Source organism: Oryctolagus cuniculus, chromosome 5, assembly GCF_964237555.1.
Source record: "Oryctolagus cuniculus chromosome 5, mOryCun1.1, whole genome shotgun sequence".
In the NCBI taxonomy this organism is placed as follows: Eukaryota; Metazoa; Chordata; class Mammalia; order Lagomorpha; family Leporidae; genus Oryctolagus; species Oryctolagus cuniculus.
Window position 1 is genome coordinate 76,733,076 of NC_091436.1, and position 21,324 is coordinate 76,754,399.

Consider the following 21,324-nt stretch of genomic DNA (forward strand, 5'->3'; position numbering starts at 1 on the left):
TTTCAACTAAATGTAAGATTAAGAATTACCAACATAAAAATGATGAGAGAAATGCACTTCCACATGTATTTTATCCTAAAGATTCATTTCAGTTGGGAAGCATGAAGATGATATTCCTATTTGTTAAGCAGTTGTCAGCTAAGATCTGAAGAAAACACCCTTAAAGCACTGATTTGGTTATACAAATGGAACACAGTTTTCCATTAAAAGGAATAATGTTGCTATAATTACATTTTAACTTTAAAGAAAGGTAGCCTGTGTATAATCATTCTTCTAACTAAAATATATACAGCTTCTATATATCTAGCAAATAGCCACATTTTTCTCAATCACCAGGGCCATCCACTACACAAAATCATAGGATGGCCTGTGATTGGGCAAGAATCATTTAAAAATGAAAATGTCTTGTGTTTTAAAATTTGTGTTTCTTTATTTGAAAGGAAGTGTGACAGAGAGAGAAAGAGAGATGGAAAGAAAGTGATCTCCCATATGACTACAAAAGTGAGGGCTGGGTCAGGCTGAACCAGGAGCTCAGAACTCCATCCTGGTCTCCCACATGGCTGGCGGGGGCCCAAGTATTGGGGCAATCTCTGCTGCTTTTCCAGGTGCATTAACATGGAGCTGAATCAGAAGCAGAGCAAGCAGCACTAGAACTAGCTACCTATATGGGATGCTGGCATTGCAACCAGTGGCTAATCCTGCTGCTTCCCAAGGATGGCCCCAATAAAATTGCCTTTTAAGGTGCACATACAGATAAACTGAGTCCCCATCATTTAAGGGGCTATTGCTATGCTGCTGAAGTTCAAATTAAATATTTATTATATACTTATAACCTTCAATGACAAAGCGCTAGGTGATAGGGTAGGTTATCCTGTACTGACCTCCCATTTACGGAAAATTATTTATATAGATCTCATGTCGCTTTATTTTACCCATCTAAAATTGCAGCTGAAAGAAATAAAACAGAAGTGAAGCAACAGTGGGTTAAAGAGACAGCTGAGGGAAAACCATTTCAGAGCTCCCTGGATGCAGGTGGGGCCAGTGGCTGGACGAGGGAGGGCTCTTTTTCTCAAGGTGCACTGATTATTTGACCTGACGAAAAGATTGTGAACTAAAGTAATTTTAACAGGAATTGGATCAGAAATGGGAATCTCTGAATTAAGCAAACACCATCTAGAAATGCTGTTAAAAGCAACACAGAGAGCATCCAGTCTTTTGACAGGCCACATAGCCATTAGCACAGAAGACCGAAAACCTCAGTCTTAAAAATGCCAGTATTCAGTGAACTTTTATACTGTGTGATAGCTAAAATATCAAGAACATAAGGAAACATAAAAGCAAACAGGAGAGAGCCCAGTATTTTCAAAAACAGTGTGACAGAAATTACAGCAGACCGATGGGGGAAGGGGTGAAGCAAAGGGGCCCCAGACAGGAGGGCATTCTCAGTGGGCTGTGGACAGAAAGGGAGGTTCTTGAACTACAACGCCATGTTTGAAGGCCCCCAAAGCATTGGCTAGTGTCCACTGACAGGGTCTGATGTCAACAGATTTTTAGGAAATATGTTCTGTGTTAAAGTAGAAGTCATCTGCATCATATAATGAAACCTCTGAGTATGATCTGCTCAGGACATCAGGCCATGAGATCGGAAATTATGCCATCAATGACTTTATAAGAAGACTTTTTACATTGTTGATTCCCTACTTCATAGCTTTTTTTTTTTCAGATTGCTACTAACCCACAAAAGGACTTGTGGCTGATCTGGTGTGTGGGAGGGACCCGTAAAGAAGAAGGAAGAAAATAGCTTTAAAGGGCTGGAGCTGTGTCCATAGTAAGCTAGGCTTCTGCCTGCAACTTTGACATACCACGTGAGACTGTTTGTGTCCTGGCTGCCCCTCTTCTGATCCAGCTCTCTGCTCGTGGCCTGGGAGGATGGTGGTTGATGGGGTGTGTGCTTGGGCCCCTGCACATGTGCGGGAAACCTGTGGGAGGTTCCTGAATCCTGGTTTTGGACCAGCTCCAGTCATTGTGGCCATCTAGGGAGTAAACTAGTGATAGAAGGCCTTTCTCTCTTTCTCTCCCTCTGTAACTCTACCTCTCAAATAAATAAATAAATAAAATCTTGAAAAAAAAAGAAAATACCACTAAAATGGATACAAAAGCAGACTCATGTCTAGAAAATGCTCAGTCTCCTTAGTAAAGCTGAATGCAAAATCATGTTGGGTATGCTATCTCTATCTACATTTCCTTTATGGAGAAGAAAACAAGGGTGGGTAAATGGGTACAGATTCATTTCTAGTATCCCTGTAGAGGGCTGCTGTAATGATCCTGTTGCCCTCACCATATGAATGTGGAAGGACTAGCAATACCCATAAAACAAAAGGGGGAAAATCCTTATATGTTGTCTTTTCTTATATCTAGGTTTGGGCATGCTTAGCTTTATTTTCATATTTTCTTCTTAATTCAACATCTCTACACTAGTCCAGATGTCAGCATATTTTTTTTCTGTAATTGGCCAGATAACAAATATTATAGATTTAATGGGCCATATGGTCTCTAGTGTAATTACTCAACTCTGTCTTATAATGTGACAACTATTGAGAATAAAGGAATGAGTGGAGCTGTGTTCCATTAGGACTTTTTTTCAACACCAGGTATTTTAGCATGCTGATCTCTGTTGTAGCTTATTGCTTTCACCGACATTTACTCAAATATGTATGACTTCTTCCCCTCTTCTAGGCCCACATTTCTACCTCAATAATCATTATACTTAAACATACTTGATATTATAGAATACCACAAAGTGTTATCACATTTGAGCCTAATCCTGAGTTAGTTATAACTGTTGTGTTTTACTGAGACCCTCTGTGGCCTGTCCAATCTGCTAAAAAATTTGCAGAGATGTATTTGAATACTGATTTATCCAACTCCAATTAATACTTCACTAGATGGCTTCTTGTCTGAATGACCTCTTTAATGAAGCTTTAATTCCTTAGTGTGTTACTCCATTCACTTCATAGTCTTGTACAGGACTCATAATGCCCTTGTGTTTAGCCTGATTTGGATATAAACTAGTCCATTGGAACTGTGACAGAGGTCTTCCTGAAATAGAAAAACAAACAAATCAGAACTTTTCTTGGGAATGGAATATGGCATTATCTACTTGCTTGTAACTGTTTCAGCTTCTGCCTCTCAGCACAGAGAGGTGGTGCTAGCCAAAGCCAGACAATATAGAGTCCAATATGTGAGGGGAAGAAATATTTAGTGTACTAAGGGGAACTAGTTAAAACATACAGTAACTATGTATGCATGCACAGTTTTATATCTATTCCTATGGCTCTCACATAGCATTAAATGTGTATAAATGTATTTGAGAGACAAAGAAGCTAAAAATATATGAAGAACAGCCTTATTGTTCAAGGCTCAGTCATTTTTGGATATGAATCCTAGCCAGCCTTATGCAGGCATAATAAAGGCCATTTCCTGTTAAAGAAGCTGGTATCATGCCTCTGTTCATGAATCCACTACATTTTTTAGGGGTTCATTAGGAATCATGATGATGATTTTTCCACCTCCCTTGTCAACTGTGACTCATGGTCCCTGGAACATCAAGGGAGGAATGAATTCTCTTGGTACCAATGGACTACCTGCATCATAGGAGGTGGCCCTCCAAGATGTACTAGGGCTTGGGTCTTGAGAGCACAACAGAATCCAATGGGAACAGGGACAAATCAAAGGAGCACTGCCAATAGAAACTGGTAGGAACTTGGGTTCTGTTGGTTTTGCATATCTGTCCTGAGTGGCAGAAGTGGAGTTTGATCACCTCCCCCAGAGTTGCCCAAGTAGTCTCCTAATAGATAGCACGCAGAGATGAAACCACAGCTCTACAGCACTGGGCAGCAGGGTTTGAGTGTGCATGGATGGTACTGAATGAGACAAGTGACAGGAGAATTCCAGCTCAACCAAGGGTTGAAGTAAGGGCAAAATCCTGATTCCTGGGTATTTGAAGATCAATTCAGGGAGACACTAAGAAAATTATGCCTAAAAAACTTACCTCTAAAATGCTAAAGGAACTATTATCTAACCTTGAGACTTCCAGTTGGATCCATAAAACTCTCAAATGATGGAACTGAAACATGGTATGAAATTGGCATCATTTTTTATAGAATAAATCCTTTATCAGATTATGAAGCCAAACTTGTGTTGTGCTAGTATAAGGGCTTCAAGCCTTAAACCCGTCTCCTCCCATCTTCAGCTTCACTCTTAAAACAAAACAAAACAAAATAGCTGTTTAAGCCTTTTTCTCTGTTTTCAAATTGGTTTTTTGTATGTTAACTCCTGCCTTTCTAAAATTTGTATGTATTTCAATATCACACATGACAATGCCAGGGTATTTTCTCTTGTGCAAATTTCAATCAGCTGAAACTTGACAGTAGATTTAGAGATTTCTCCCCTGTGGAGTTAAGACGATCATTGCTTAATACTTTGTGTTGATTACATATATCACTGTTTTCCAGGTAGAGCTGTTTTATGAAAAAAAAAAAAAATAGACTAAATTCTGCACATACGAATTTTTATGTTTTTATACAGAAGTAACACATAACATTTGCCCAGAAAAAGTACATTAATCCAAATGCCTGTTGGTTCACATGGATTATGTGGCTGTTAATAATTTGCTTTATTCTTTTTTTTTAAGGAAAAAATATTTGTTAAAATTGTAGACATCCACTGTGCCTATATTTGCAGGTCATTATATGTTGTACTTACCTTTATCACTTGAATAACATCATAAAAAGGTAATTTTGACCTAAAGGCAAGAAATTCACATAAAGGGATGATATTCATTACTATCTCAAAGTCTTGAGTCATTGAGGTATAGTTACTAAGCATGAATCGGATAAAGGTAAATGTTTCTAAATGTAAACTTAAGTACTCAGCATCATAAAATTCTGTTTACAAAAAGGACTGTTTGCATTTGATAACAAGTAGGCTTACATAGATGATCCATATATGATAAGTGATTCAGAAAGGTTAAAAGTAACCAATGTTAGAATTCTATATGTTCTTTTAATTTGAAGATTTTTAAGGACTATTACAAAATGTAAATGGCTCACTAGGTTAATCCTCTGCCTGAGGCGCCAGCATCCCACGTGGTTACCAGTTCTAGTCCCGGTTGCTCCTCTTCCAGTCCAGCTCTCTGCTGTGGCCCAGGAGGGCAGTGGAGGATGGCCCAAGTGCTTGTGCCCTGCACCCTCATGGGAGACCAGGAAGAAGCACCTGGCTCCTGGCTTCGGATGGGCACAGTGCCAGCCATAGCAGCAATTTGGGGAGTGAACCAGCGGAGGGAAGACCTTTCTCTCTGTCCCTCTCTCTCAAGGTCTATAACTCTACCTGTCAAATAAAAAAAAGTAAATTTAAAAATTAGAATAAAACGTAATAAAAAAGTTATAAACATAAAAGTATTTTCTTGGTGAAAACTGTTAAAAGAACATTATTTGTAAAAATTATTTTGTCCTAATGGCTGGTTTATTCTAGAGTAGCTTGAAAAATATAAGGGGCCCGTGTTGTTGCGTAGTGACATAAGCCACCACCTGCAGCTCCAGCATCCAATATGAGCACTGGTTTGTATCTTGGCTGCTACTCTTCCAATCCAGCTCTGCTAAGGCCTGGGAAAACGATAGAAAAATGTTCCAAGGCTTTGGCCCCTGCAAGCATGTGGCAAACCCAGAAGAAGCTCCTGACTCCTGGCCTTGGATTGGCTCAGCTCCTGCCATTGCAGCCATCTGGAGAGTGAACCAGAAGATAGAAGATCTCTTTCTCTGTCTCTCCCTCTCTCTGTGTATAACTCTACCTTTCAAGTAAATAAATACATCTTTAAAAATAAAAAAAGAAAAAAGATAAGACAAAAATATCAAAAGGTTTGAGTAAGTTTCAGAAAGTATGAACAGGTCACAGAAGTTTGAGAAGAATAAATCTTATAAAAATATATGCAATAAACTGATTATAATTCTTAAAATATTATTAAATTTTTAAATTAATCACTAATATGAAAGATACATTGAAATAAGATTAAAGTCTAACTTTCTATTAAAACAATGATATTTTTAAAAATATATGTTAATATGTTAATAAATATCTGAAAATAGTCTCTGTCTTAAATTTTAAGATCTGTTGTTGCAGTAAAACTGCAATGTTTCCTGTTAACAGTTTCTGTTAAATTGGTTACTCTCTGCCAGTTTTCCAGTTTGTTCCTATAGCTCTTTCCTGACTCTTAAATTGTTCAAATTATGGTTTGATTCCATGTGCTAACTCTTATATGTAAGGTTTATTTTTCTGATTTTTGTGATGATCAAGAACACACACATTTTGCATTCTGTTAAAATAATCTATTGTGTTCTCTACTGTCTATGGAAAATTCTGATTGTTTAAAAACTGCTGAGTTTTTAAGGAGTTATGGTTTGTTTAAATATGCACTTATTTTAAAGTATTTGAGTGATCACTTTTTGCCAATGATCAGCTCTGATCCATAGTAAGTCATGATATTAGGGGATCCTATTGCAACCAGGAATTTTAAGCCTTCTTGACATCTTTGACAATCATAAAAAAAAAAGGCCTCAAAGTTCCAAAGTCTTCTGAATTTGCTATTTTCAGCTGGGTCCCTGGAAATGACAAAGGATATGTCGCTCATCGTGTAAAGATACCAATTGATTAGACTATTTGGATTATATTAACAGTACTGTCAAGCTGTGAATTGGTGCTAAAGGTTGTTATAGTAATTTAAAATGTGCTGAGATAAATGTCCAGAGTTACAAAAGTCTAATGAGCTTGTTGTATTGTTATCAGTCATGACAGTTATCTACTCAAAAAAAAAAAAAAAAAACAACAACAACAAAAAAACAAAACAGAAGTCTAAAGGGGACAAGTGTTTATGAAATCCTACAGGTGTCTCCTGAACTACTGTGTGGAGTAAACAAGTGCCTCTTCTTGTCAATTAATGAGTTTTGTAACTTCAATCATAGCTATTTAAAATTGTTTATTCATTCACAGTTTTGTATTCTTCTCTAAAAGCACAATTGGATTTGTGGGGAAAAAAGATTCAACAAATCTTAAATGCAGGTTTTCTGACAACTTTGCAATCAGCGGACTAGATAAGAAGTTTCAAAACTCTAAAGAAAAAAAGACAAAACTGCTCATGAAAATTAAAAGACTGTTTCTTCTGTATGCGAGTGTCTCTTTTTCTAGGTTCCAATGGGCTTTTTCTTTGACTTCTATAGTATGCAGTGCTTTGAGACAGCTCTGTAGACATTTAAAGCTAAAGTTTAATGATGGACTATAGGCAACTTCAGAAAGAAGTATGGATAATTCAGGTTACTAAGAGCAAGAAATAATTCTAATTGATTGATGGTAATTTTAAAAGCAGTTATAGATTTTAAAAAGCTGTTGGCAAACTACTCTGTTTTTCTGTCCTGTAATGTGTGTTATGCATACATTATATATGTGTACATGTTGTATGCCTACAGGGAAAAATTTGATAAGAGCTCTGTTTTAGTTGATTTCTAGAAAAAAGAGTGTCCATATAAACTAATACTTTAAAATTAACTCTTCCAAATACCTTTTTCATTCATGTGACTCAAACATCTCAGATAGGTTGTTTTAAATTTGTTGATTAGCACAAAGTACAAATGTTTTATAAATCATTGACATGTTTTTGCTTGGGTTTGCTGGTCATACAAGTAACACTGTTTAGATATTTGCAGTCATAAAATATAATATTGACCTAAAACATAATTTAAGTAAAGGCATGGTGCAGGCCGGCACTGCGGCTCAGTAGGCTATCCTCCACCCGCGGCACTGGCACACCAGGTTCTAGTCCAGGTCAGGGCGCCAGATTCTGTCCCGGTTGCCCCTCTTCCAGGCCAGCTCTCTGTTGTGGCCCAGGAGTGCAGTGGAGGATGGCCCAAGTGCTTGGGCCCTGCACCTGCATGGGAGACCAGGAGAAGCACCTGGCTCCTGCCTTCAGATCAGCGTGATTCACCGGTGCGGCGGTTACTGGAGGGTGAACCAACGGCAAAGGAAGACCTTTCTCTCTGTCTCTCTCTCTCACTGTCCACTCTGCCAGTCAAAAAAAAAAAAAAAAAGCATGGTACAAACTCATTGCTACCTATAAAGTCGCATTTTGTTTCTAAAGCTGTTCCTTGACAAAAATCATGACATAATAATGTTTATCTAATATTTTAGTTTCATAGGTAATTTAAGTATAATTGTTGAAAATAAGTTAGTATATATAAAAGATAAATGTTTGTAAAGGGATGTACACTTGTCTTAAAATTTATAGAAGATCAAATAGCTTGGTCACATTTAAAAAACCAAATAACATAGCCAAAAATAAAAGCTTAAACTATGATATGATTTTACAACTAGACTTATTTTGCCATGGGTACAGTACACAGCAAAACTTCAAATTTTATAGAGAGGTTTAGTAAGGTGATCATCTTGTTTGATCTTACCTAAAAGCACATAATTATCATTATAGGCACTGTCTTATCACATAGGAAAAAAATAAAACACGTCCAAAACGTGCCTATGACTAGAAATTCATAGCTCAGGGTAGCAAATGTTAGGGATCAAAATAAGCACATCCTTAGTAGATATCATGAAGTCTGCTTCCGTGGTCTACTTTACCAGAGACCAGGAGGGAGAAAAAAAAAAAAAAAAACCAGCCAGATATGCAAAAAGAGAACTGTAAAGGTACATGACAGGCCAATTAAAAACAACTTTACACAATGATCGGCCATCATGGAGACCCAACAAGGCCAGTCCATCCTCAGATAGCACCTGTTTTCTATTTGGGAAGCCAGGGTATTGGGCAAACAGCTGTCATGACAAAACTAGCTTCCAAAGAGTCCTGCCAGCTCTGACAAGAGAGGCTTCACAGGAAACAGAACTTCCCTGGGGTTGAAGGAAACGCAGGTCAGAACCACAGATCCTGTTACCTCTAAGCTGAAAAAGCCCTTTCCTGCGTCCAGCTTCCCCGAAGAGGGTCACACCTCCCCTAATGATATGCCTTCCGGTATCCCTTGTGGAGTGATAAATGGTTCCAGGCCTCACGTAAACCTGGCCAGGCTGTAGCCCAATGATTATTATGAAACCCCTCTTGATACCTTTATTTGCCTCTCAATGAAAAAGCTTCCTCCTGGTTTGGATACTGCTTTTTCCAGGTCCTTTAATAACAATTCTGTTAATCCTTTGTTTTGGACCCTGTATATCTACTCTTCTTGTTGGGTCTGTTTCCTCCAGTCTTAAGAGCACAAAATTTTAGATAGTCATGCACGTATAACCTCGAATGAAACAATTTCTGTGAGCTGACACTGTGGGCTCTTTGACAGGCCATCTTCGGTTACAATCTCATCTTGACCACAGGCTGCTATTTTGCCCCTCTCAGGTTAAGAAAGCTAGACTGACAGTTGCCCTAACCCATGTCAGCAGCCAGAGTTTCCATAAACACAAGGAAATAATGAAGAAGCCTAAGACCAAAAAAAAAAAAAAAAAAAAAAAAAAAAAGCACGACTCTAGACTAGAGACTCCAGAAGACAACAGTCCTCTTTAGTCACTCCGCAAGCTGACTAATGTAGGCATGGCAGAAGCTGGGGAAATCATCCGCCTAACAAAATAAATAAACCATGCTTATTCTCTCTAAAATATATATAAAGAAAAGCCTTTCTTTGAGGCTCAGTGCCTTTTGGTTATGAACCTGGCTGAGTCTTATGCAGGCATAATAAAGGCTACTTCCTGTTAAAGCATTTGGGGTCTTGTCTTTGTGTTCAGGAGTCTCAATCCAGATAAAAAGTAATTTAAAAATAATTTATGTCTTGCTGGACAAAAGCACAACTTGAAAGTTCTCCACAGAATATTGTTTATTAGACAGAAAAAGATACAATGTTTGCTAACCTAGGAAATCCAGGTCATAACATGCCCAGGTTTTCTCATGATGCCTGCTCCTTTCACACCCAAAGGAGCTGTTGTTGAGGGTGTAACACAACAGAAGCATTGCCAGGGGAATGTCCTGAACAAACTTGAGTTTTTCCAACTAAAAGCAAACTAATGCAAGTTATATCATATGATCAGGGTGTCTGAAACTTATGTGAATAGATTCTAAAACTTACAATATGTATGTAAGAAATATGTAAAGTTAGAGAAATGATATGTTTTAGTATACTAAGATGTACATTTTATGTTTTTTTTTGAGAAATTGAAATATAAGCAGCTTAGTTTCAGTGATAATACTTCAGTTTACCTCTCTAGATCCAACCTAATTGCATTATCACCAACCGGGATGACAAAACTTAAATTGAAAAGGAAATTCAGTGAGAATTTCAGCAGCTTTCAGCCATGTAATTATTTCATGCATGGATATTCTCTCAATGACTCTACATCTGATATTGTCTCTAAATTCCATGATTAAATAGTTCAAGAGAGAGGCATATTCCTGAACACTGTGTTACTGTGGCATGTTTTTCATCTCCAGGGACATTCTTGGTAGCATTTTGGCTTTGAAACCATTGTTTTTCTTTTTTAATTAAAAAAATTTTTTGAAAGGTGGAGGGAGAAAGAGAGAGAGAGAAAGAGAGAGAGAGACATCTTCCATCTGCTAGTTCAATCCCCAAATTCCCACAACAGCTGAGGTTTGATCAGCTGAAACTGGCTGCTGGAAACTCCATCTGGGGCCCCTGTGACAGGACAAGATCCACGTACTTGAACAGTCACATGTTGCCTCAAAGCATCCATCTTAGCAGGAAGCTGCAATGGGAAGTGGAGTCAACAATTGAACTCAAGAACTCCAATATGGAATGTGGGCATTCCAAGCTACATTTTAACTGCTACACCAAATACCCATTGAAATAACCTGATAGATTTAAAGTTTATGCACAATCTTTAGATTTCACTGGCACAACCTGAGCATGTCTGTTCTTACATTTCCTTTTTCATCTCTGATTTTTTGGATTTGGGTCTTTTATCTTCTTTTTTAGTGTCAATGGGGTGTCAATTTTGTTTATTTTTATTCAAAAAACCAGCTCTTTGTTTGGCTGATTTTTTGTAATTGTTTTTTATTCAGTCATGTTGATTTCTTCTCTGATTTTAATTATTTCTCTTCTCCTACTAGATTTGGGTCTGGTTTGCTGCAGTTTTTCTAGATCCTTGTAATGCATTGAAAGCTCATTTATTTGGTGCCTTTCCAGATTCTTGATGTAGGCACCTATTGATATAAACTTTCCTCTTAACACTGCTTATGCTGTATCCCATAAGTTTTGATATGCTGTGTTGCTATCCTCATTTACTTCCAGAAAGTTTTTGATTTCTCTTTTGATTTCTTCCTTGACCCAGTGTTCATTCAGGAGCATGTTGTTCAGTCTCCATGTGTTTGCATACTCTCTAGGGATTCCTTAGTTGCTAATTTCCAGCTTCATTCTACTGTATTCTGAGAAGCTGCAGCTATGATTCTATTTCTATGATTCTATTTCTATGATTCTAATTCTTTTGAATTTGCTGAGACTTGCTTTATGGCCTAGTATGTGGTTAATCCTAGAGAAGGTTCCATGCACTGCTGAGAAGAATGTAAAGTCTTTAGATGTAGGATTGAAAGTTCTGTATATCTGTTAGATCCATTTGGGCTATAGTGTTGATTAAATCTGCTGTTTCCTTGTTGATCTTCTGTCTAGTTGATCTGTCTAGTGCTGAAAGTGGAGTATTGATGTCCTCCAATACTATTATATTGGAGTCTAAGTCTCCCTTTAAGTCTCTTAACATACCTTTTAAATAAACCGGTGCCCTGTAATTAGTTGCATATACATTTATAATAGTTACATCTTCCTGTTGAATTGATCCCTTAATCATTATATAGTGCCCCTCTTTGTCTCTCTTATCAGTTTTTGTATTAAAGTTTATTTTGTCTGATATTAATATGGCTATGCCAGCTTTTTTTGTTTGTTTGTTTCTGTTGGCATCGATTATCGTTTTCCAACCTTTCACTTTCAGTCTGCATGCATCTTTGTTGGAAAGATGTGTTTCTTGTAAGCAGCAAATAGATTGGTTTTGTTCCTTAATCCATTCAGCCAATCTGTTTCTTTTAACTGGAGAGTTGAGTCCATTAACGTTCAATGTGACTATTGATAAGTAGTAACTTTGCCCTGCCATTTCCCAACGATATCTTCATATATATTCTTTGAACTTCCTGTGATCTTTTACTGTGAGGTTTTCTTCCTTTACTTTTCTTCCTTTTCTTTCATATTGATGCTTTCCTATTGATGTTTCTGTGTTTCTGTGTGCAACATATCTTTAAACATCTTTTGTAGGACTGGATGAGTGGTGACAAATTCTTTCAATTTCTGTTTGTTATGAAACATCTTTATTTCACCTTCATTAACAAATGAGAGTTTTACAGGATATAATATTCTGGGCTGGCAGTTTTTCTCTCTCAGTACCAGGGCTATATCTCACCATTCCTTCCTAGCCTGTAGGGTTTCTGATGAGAAGTCTGCTGTGAGTCTAATTGGAGATCCTCTGAGAGTAATCTGACATTTCTCTCTTGCACATTTTAGAATCTTTTTTTTTATATTTCACTGTGGTGAGTTTGATTACAATGTGTTGTGGTGAAGATCTTTTTTGGTCATGTTTACTAGGGGTTCTATGAACTTCCTGTACTAGAATGTTTCTGTCCTTCTCCAAACCCGGGAATTTTTCTGCTAGTATCTCACTAAAAAGGCCTTCTAATCCTTTCTCCCTCTCCATGCCCTCAGGAGCTCTTAGAACTGGGTTTTTGGGTTTTTTTAATAGTATCCTATAGATTCTGACAATATTATTTATATTTCTAATTTCCTCTTCTTTAGTTTGGTTTGATGTATACTTTCCTGTGCTCTGTCTTCTAAGTCTTATATTCTCTTTTCTGCTTCACTCATTCTGTTTTTAAGGCTCTCTAATGCGTTTGTCATTTGATCCATTGAATTTTCAATTCATTTTGATTTCTCTTCACTATCACAATTTAATGTCTTACTAGTTTCGTCATTTCATTTTGATTCCTCCTTAAGATTTCATTTTCATGAGAGAAATATTCTATCCTGTCCAGTAAGGATATCTGTAGTTCAAGAATTTGTTTTTGAGAACTTCTAGATGTTCTTATCATAAATTTTTTGAAATCTGTATCTTGCATTTCTTCCATCTCATCATCTTCATAATCTTGAATTGAGGTGTCTTGTTCATTTGGGTGCATCATAATGTATTCCTTGTTCTTGCTTCCTCGGTTTCTGCATTTGTTGCTTGGCATTGTGGAGATATCCTTTGGTTTCTTCTCTTTTGCTTGTAGAAATAATTTAATCATGAATTTTCAATGAGGTTCATTTTTGGCTTTCATGAAATCCAGAGTAGATGAGTTTCAGGATGACATTCTAGATGAAGTTATCAAACATATGAAAATTGAAACTCAATAAATCGTGCTTTAAGAGTTTATGAAAACATTGATTATGCAGCTCATACTCTCTGATTATCACATGCAGAATCCCTGACCAGTAATGTGAACTAACCAACTTCATTTAACTAAACAAAAATTACCCATTCGCATGTCAAGATCAACTAAATGAAAGTCACATTCTCCAAATTACTGTCTCAGAAAAAAAGTCAGATGGACTCTAAAACCAAATTGATTCTGATATCTTTATAGGAGAAAATTGCTACCAATCTGAATACAAAGTAGAAAAATTGGCCTCATTATTTTACATACTAAAAAAGTAGAATAATCTGAACACATTACAATATTGAACAAAATATTTTAGAACAGATGCTTCCCAAAATTTCCAAATCATCTCGTTTCATTTTCGGAGGACACTATTAAGCAGGCTTTCTACTGTTCTTCCCTGATTTTTTAGGAATGGCTATAACTGCTGACTTACATGCTGAAGACATATTTGGTAGCTGAGCACACCATTTTCTGTAGCAGCAACATACTAGAAATATATTTCTGATTTGATGTAAGTTTAGTTTATCTCACTTTTATTTGCCTATGTATACAAGCTGCAGCAGCTTAAATTTCTCTAAGGAGAATATGAAGTAGGAAATCTAATTTAAAAGTGTAAACTGTGAGCAGTTGAGGTTTAATTCAGTAATTTATAGACTCACCACTGGCAATAAGCTCTAAGGAGTACGTCTAATATTGTGCATTATGACAGCATCATTCAAAGCGCTGTAGTTAAGGACTTGTTAGCACTTCTATTTTCAGCTCTTCTTTTCTGGCATTTATGATTTGACCATTGAGAATTTCTGGGGCTTTAATAAACAAGTTTATGAAGATTTAGTTCAGCAGTAAATTGAATTATTTTCAATTTCAAGAGGTGGAATAAAGAACAAAGTTGTGTGAAAGAATAGAATCAGGTCAACTAAGCTGGAACTGCACCTTTTAAAAAGAGGGATGAAGAAAGCTAAGCTCCATTTAGGGTTTACACATGGATTGGGCACTGCAAGTTCTGAATATATGAACATAAGTGGGAGAACACAAGTCTGAGTTTGAGATTGAGAGTAAAATCAAACTGAGGATGAACAAAAACATTATTTACATGTGTTTAGTAAGATATCCCCTGTTTAATAAGAGAAGGCTCTAATGTAAAATACAATGGTAAGCCTTGGAAAATGACATACAAAAGTGTAATACATTAATATCTGATACACACACGCACACACATGCACACATGAGCAAGGTGCTTTATGCTCCTCCATGACCATTGTCAATTTTTGCAAAGGTTTATGTGTCACTTCAGGAGTGTTGACTCTGAGCTTACATTCTAGCATTAAACCAGACACATAGACAACAACAACCAAACCTTTCTGGGTCTTATTTCTCTGACTAACATGACAAGACTGGAAAACTGCTTATGAGAATCCATGTGAGAGCCAACAATCAAATACTACATGTAGAAGGCCATCCTTGAAAGATGTAGAGCTTGGTTCTTGTAATAGAAGATTTGTATCCAACTGTAGGGTGTGCCAGTTGGGTTGAAATCACTCCCTGACCCTTTTCTGGATCGCATCATAAAGTCAACTTCTTGCATTTCTATGTAATTCATAAGCCAGGCTTTCATTCTGTGACATGAATTAACTGGTTCATATTGAATCCAGGATCTTAGCTGAATCAATTACAGTCTCTTGTCAAAGATTTTGATTTAGTAAAAAGAGAAGAAACAGAGGACTTAACTCTGCAAAGAAACAGAGAAGGAGCAGACATACAGAGAGATGTAAAATAATAGAGCAGAATCCGAATGCATTTTCACTCTTCAAGAGGCCCAGATGCATGTCTGTTCTGCTGTTCTCTTGATACCCAAGTGGCCTTTAAAAATCCTTCGTCATGTTAATGTTTCTTAGCTTCCAGTATTTAAACTGGGATATTCACTAACAGAGAATTCAACATTGGTGATTATTCATGTATTAAAATTTTAAGATTTGAAACTGTTCTGTATGATATTATCAAGATGCCTACATAGCACTACACGTTGTCCAAATACAGAATGTATATCACCAAGAGTGGAACCTATTGTGAACTAAGGATTTTGAGTTCCAATATATCTGTGTGACCTCAACGCTTGTAACAAACATACCACTAAGCAGGATGCTGATATCTGGGGATGTTATGTATGTGCAAGTGCAAAGGTTTACATAGGAAATCTCTGTCTTCCTTTTATTTCGCTGTAAGCCTAATACGTCTATAAAAATGAAGTCTTAAAATCATTAAGATAGAAAACTTCAAAAAAAGCATAGAAAAGCTCTCACTAACAAATTTCCCAGAGGGGAAACCAGAGAAGATTTTTACAGCTCCTAGAAACTCTTTAAGTACCTGGCAGCTGTATGCTGACATAGGGGTCAAAAGGGTGCATTTGGTCTCTGGGCTCATTAAAATCTTTCCTCATAGTAACAACTGATCTCCACTCCAATTCCTAACAGGTTATCTCATTCTTTATCCTCTTAAAAAATTTCACTTGCTTCTTAGAATGTAGCTTTCTGTAAACTGCCTCCATGCCTATCATTCCACTTCCCCTGACTGGAGGGCCTCTTTGGAACTAGATTCTTTGATGTTATGTTTTGAAAGAATGTCAAGGGAGAGGGAGAGAGGGAGGGGAAGAGAGAGGGGGGAAAGGGGGAGAGAAGGGAAGAGATGAGCAGGGGAGGGGGAAGTAGGGGGGAAAGGGGGAGGATAACAGATGGAGGAAGGAGGGGGGAGTGAGAGGGGAGGGAGAAGGGGAGAGGGATAGGAGATTACAAATATTTCTTTTCGGACTTTTAACTGTGATTGTACTTCATGAAATAGAAAGTACATGAAATAGATAGCATCATTGTGTTCCATTGATGAATGTGCTGTTCTCATGCAAATCACTAGGAATCCTTGGGAAATCAGACGCTTCTTTCTACTGAACTCTAATTAGTGACATCACGACACCTACTGTGATATACTCACCTCCTTGTTTTGCACATCATCTCTCCTATCTTCCATGCAGATGTCATGAACCTGCTCTCCATAGTCTGGATGCTGGGATCAAGGAGCTGGGAATCTGAATGTGGTCTTGATTCTTTCTCCACCTGGCAGTTCCCCAAGGGACAAATTGATCCCAGCTTTCTTTTCCCCTGTTCTAGATGTGGTGTAAAGAATGTAGCAATTCTACTGCCTAAGTAAGCACCCCAAAAGTGAATGAAAATTTAATCCTTCCTTCTTGAAGGAAATCCCAACATCCATGACATTTTTTCCCCTTTAAGTCCATTTACCACTTTCCTTAGATAAGAAAAAGAGGAATATTATCTTTCAAGCTCCTTAGAGAAGAAGGAACACAGCCATTGTACACAAACAAGGCACTGCTTACAAGGCAAAGGGATTTCTTTGCATTTACTTGAGACAGTAGGGTCAGGGCCTGCATGATTGGGCAGCAGGTTAAGCCATGGCCTGCAGTACAGACATCCCATATGGGCTGCTCCCAAGTCCCAGCTGCTCCACTTCTGATCCAGCTCCCTGTTAATGTGCCTGGGAAAGCAGCCCTTGCATCCACCTGGGAGAATCAGATGAGGTACCCAGCTCCTGGCTTTGTCCTGGCCCAACCCAGGTCATTGCAGCCATTTGGGGAGTGAACCAGTGGATGGAAGATTCTCTCTCTCTCTCTCTCTCTCTCTCTCTCTGTGTGTGTGTGTGTGTGTGTGTGTGTGTCTTTGTCTTTGCGTGTGTCTTTGTAATTCTGACTTTCAAGTCAATAAATAATTCTTTAAAAAAATTATAGGGCGATGATTTGTTGGAGGTCAAATCCTTTATCTCTCAATAAACCCCTGAAGGATGCTGGTTTTCTTTACTAATGACACTTTGGGACCATGACATGCTTTGCTGTTTGCAGCATACTCTCGATGGCCTCCTAACTACAGGAGTCCGTAGGAAGCTGAAGTACCACATCACCAGAGCCATTGAAAGTGGAAAACACGGAGTCCCCACTGAGCTGCCACAGGATATAGAAGAGTCCTAGGTAGATTCCGTTCTATTTTACAGTTTAGCGGAATAGATAACAGGCAATCAAGAGGCAAACTTTCTATTTAGCAACTGCTTTGGGTGTTACCACAAGGCTTTTAAGTGTATACTACTGGGTTTTTGTTTTGTTCTCTTACAGACACTGAAATCCAGGCTTGGTTCTATTAGTTCATTCTGTGAGGATCTCTCTGGAAATCATAGACTGGAGGCAAAATGCTGCTTCTTTGCCTTCCCCAATCCCTGTTTCCAACTGGTCCATAAACTGATTAATTTGGGGGTCTAGAGAGGAAAACTGCTATTTATTATGTATATCCCACTTCCCATTTCTGTTGTGGGGGAAATGACCTTATGTCTTAGTGGCAGGTAAAAACCTGCTACCCACTGTCACAACTGAAAACAAGGGTGCTCACTTTTCCTCGTGTCCTTCTGAATCCTGAGAAAAATCCTCTGATGTAAGCTACTTAAATGCATACCCCCTGAGCTTTACTGCAGGGAAGCAGGTGCTGGTGAGTGATGCCGAAGCTGGCATAACCTCTAGGCACACTGCTGTCATATTTTCCTGTGACTGTGAAGCATACAGAAGCAATGACGATGGGGAGCAGCTGTGAACAGTATCAACCAGGACTTAGCAGCAATAGTATCATGTCCACACCAGCGTTCCCACTCCCTTTCTTGAATAATATTTTTCTATGGCCTTGGCCATGGCTTAGCCTTTCGGGTCCAGATCAATTCTGAGCTTAGTATTCTGGCATTCCAGGTGATTCTTGAACTATCCAAAATCTTATTCTGCTTAAATCAGCCAGAAATAATTTATACACTCTCAACTATGAAAAGACACTGAATTTTTTCAACATGGCTTAAAAGGATACGGTATTTTACATGGTTGGATATATTTCCACTTACTGCTGACTTTCCTTTCTAAAGATTTTCATATATTGAACCCTGAACATTTTATTGGAGAAAAATTAAACCCCATGAATAACAGAAATTAAATATAGGCAAAATAAAATGAATATAACCAATTAATATAGGCAAATACTATTTTGTTAAGGAAGTATTCTTAAAAGTTAACTGTTCTTATGAAGATGATGGGTATATTCATTATGTTAATGGTAGAGAAAATTTCCCAGGTATATGTATGTGTCACAGCTATCAAAGATACATTTGAATATCTAGTTTATTATTTGTCAAATATATCCCAATAAAGCTGCTATCATTTAGAAAGGGACAATTCATTACTTATGAATAATAACCTATAATGAAATGGCCTAAAGTCTCCAATTAAGAATCAGACTTGTTGAATACTTCTTTGTTACTAAAATTTAATTTTGTAGTTTATGTTTGTAAATCCTTTACATGTATAAATCATTCAAAAGAATATTATGGAAAAGCTTGGAAAGAAAATACATAACTGGAAGAGGTTAAGTGATGATTTTGACAAAGTCTTTAATTATCTCAATTTACCTCTTGGTGAATTCAACATTTTTCTCAATGAAGCAACTTCTGAGAACAAAAAAGGAGGACCTTCTAAGTGGACTGGCATTCATGGCCGGGCTGTGATGTTTTGTTTAAAAATTTCAGAAAGAAGGCCACCATGGTACTGTAATGAACTATCACACACACACACACAGCTACAATGTTTAATTACATAAGAATACAAGCAAAAACCCATTGTCCAAGACATGAATATGGCCGAAAGTTTCCTTTCTTGGCTAGTATGAGTAATTCCTGCTTCTTTGCCAGTCACAGTTTACATCTCATTGTGATCTCAATTTCTGTTAAAGAGCTATTACCTGTGGTGTCTGGCAGCATTCATTCCAGAGCAGTGCCCACTATATGAATCTTCTCCTAAAATCATATAATGCAAGCCAGGAGCTAGCAGGAGTTAACAATCCTGGAACAAGTCCTTCCTGACAGCCTCTTACTGAGATGTGCTGCATCTCCAATGGTTTCCTGTCTCCTGTTTTGCAATGAGGAAATGAGTTCAAATTTGCTCAGTTACAGATATGTTTCTAGTGGACTTTGGTTGAAGGAAATCAATACTTCACATGTAAATTTTTCCCAAATTATACAATGAAGGCTAAAGTATACCTGTGTTTATTACTAATGCTTACTTTTCAGCCATGTTTTTCCCACAAAGATATTAATGCAGTGAGTTACATGGCCCAGAACATTTTCTCAAATTTATAAAACTTAACATTACATATGTAGGCAATTATCTTTATAGCTGGCTATCAGAAATCAGGTTTAGGAAAACTACTTTTTCCTGCTGCCTTATTGTTCCAGTATTAATTTCAGAATCATAGAAGCAAATTATACTTGTCAGGAGGCAGTTGCTATTCTGTTGACTGAATGTCACTTTGCTATATAGATTGACCTCTGAATATAATTTTCAAGTTGCAAAGGAAATTCAATTTTTCTTTTACTTCCCCTCCCCCATGTGTAGAGTCTTTTTGTCTGGAAGAATCTTATTTATACAAAAGATAAACATATTCCCACCATAAGGAATCTAAATAAAATAATTTTGTTGGCCTATCAATACTGAATTTGCAAAAGATCCCATTGATATCACCATTATTTTTAGATATTTTTGGCCTGGAATATAAATACCTATCAGCTCTCTTTGATAACCTTTTAGAAAAATTTTCATGAAGGAATTGGTAGAAAATTCTCATTGAGGTGAATTTTAAGCTAAAGAAATACACCTTTGTCTTTCATCAATCATGTTGCCGACAGCTATCACATTTGCACCAATCCTTATAAATTTTACAAAGCCAAGAGTAGAAGATTTCTTGGTAAAAGCAAGAAGGAGGAGGAGGAGAGTTGGTGGTGCTTATCAGTCCTGAAATAGAGTGAGTCATCATGCCCAGCAAAATATAGGGAGATCGTTTTTAAATTAATTTTGTTACAGTTAAAGCTAGAAACTGGAAACTTATATTAGGAGATCTTGAAAATGCACAAAATATTTACAAGTAAATTCAAGTATAGAATTGGGATGTTATCAGTTTTCTTAAAAATAATCATTTTATAAATGTACGTATGGTAGGATTTTATAAAAGTAGGGGTGGGACCGATGCTGTGGTGTAGCATGTAAAGCTGTTGCCTCCAATGTTGGCATCCCATATTGGAGCCGGTTCCCAGCTGCTCTAATTCTGATCCAGCTCTCTGCTGTGGCCTGAGAAAGCAGTAGAAGATGGCCCAAGGCCTTGGGCCCCTGCACCCTCATGGGAGACCCAGAATAAGATCCTGTCTCCTAGGCACAGCTCTAGCCATGGTGACCATCTGAGAAGTCAACTAGTAGATGGAAGGCTTATCTCTCTCTGCCCCTGCCTTTCTGTAAATCTGCCTTTTAAATAAATAAATAAATCTTTTAAAAAAATAGGGGTAAAATAGCAACATGTCTGCATATGTTGATTGATAATACAGTTTAAGTGACCCATGCATATGTAAGTACTTTGATTCTTAGCAAATACAGTTCTTCCTGAGTAATTGGACAAGTGTCAAAGGGTCTTTTTCTCTCTTTTTTAAAAAATATATTTTTTAAACTTTTATTTAATAAATATAAATTTTGAAAGTACATCTTTTGGATTATTGTGGCTTTTCCCCCCTTAACCTCCCTCCCACCCACAACCACCCCATCTCCCACTCCCGCTCTAATCCAATTCTTCATCAAGATTCATTTTCAATTATCTTTATATATAGAAAATCAACTTGGTATATACTAAGTAAAGATTTCGACAAAATGCACCCACACCAAAACACAAAGTATAAAGTACTGTTTGAGTAGTAGT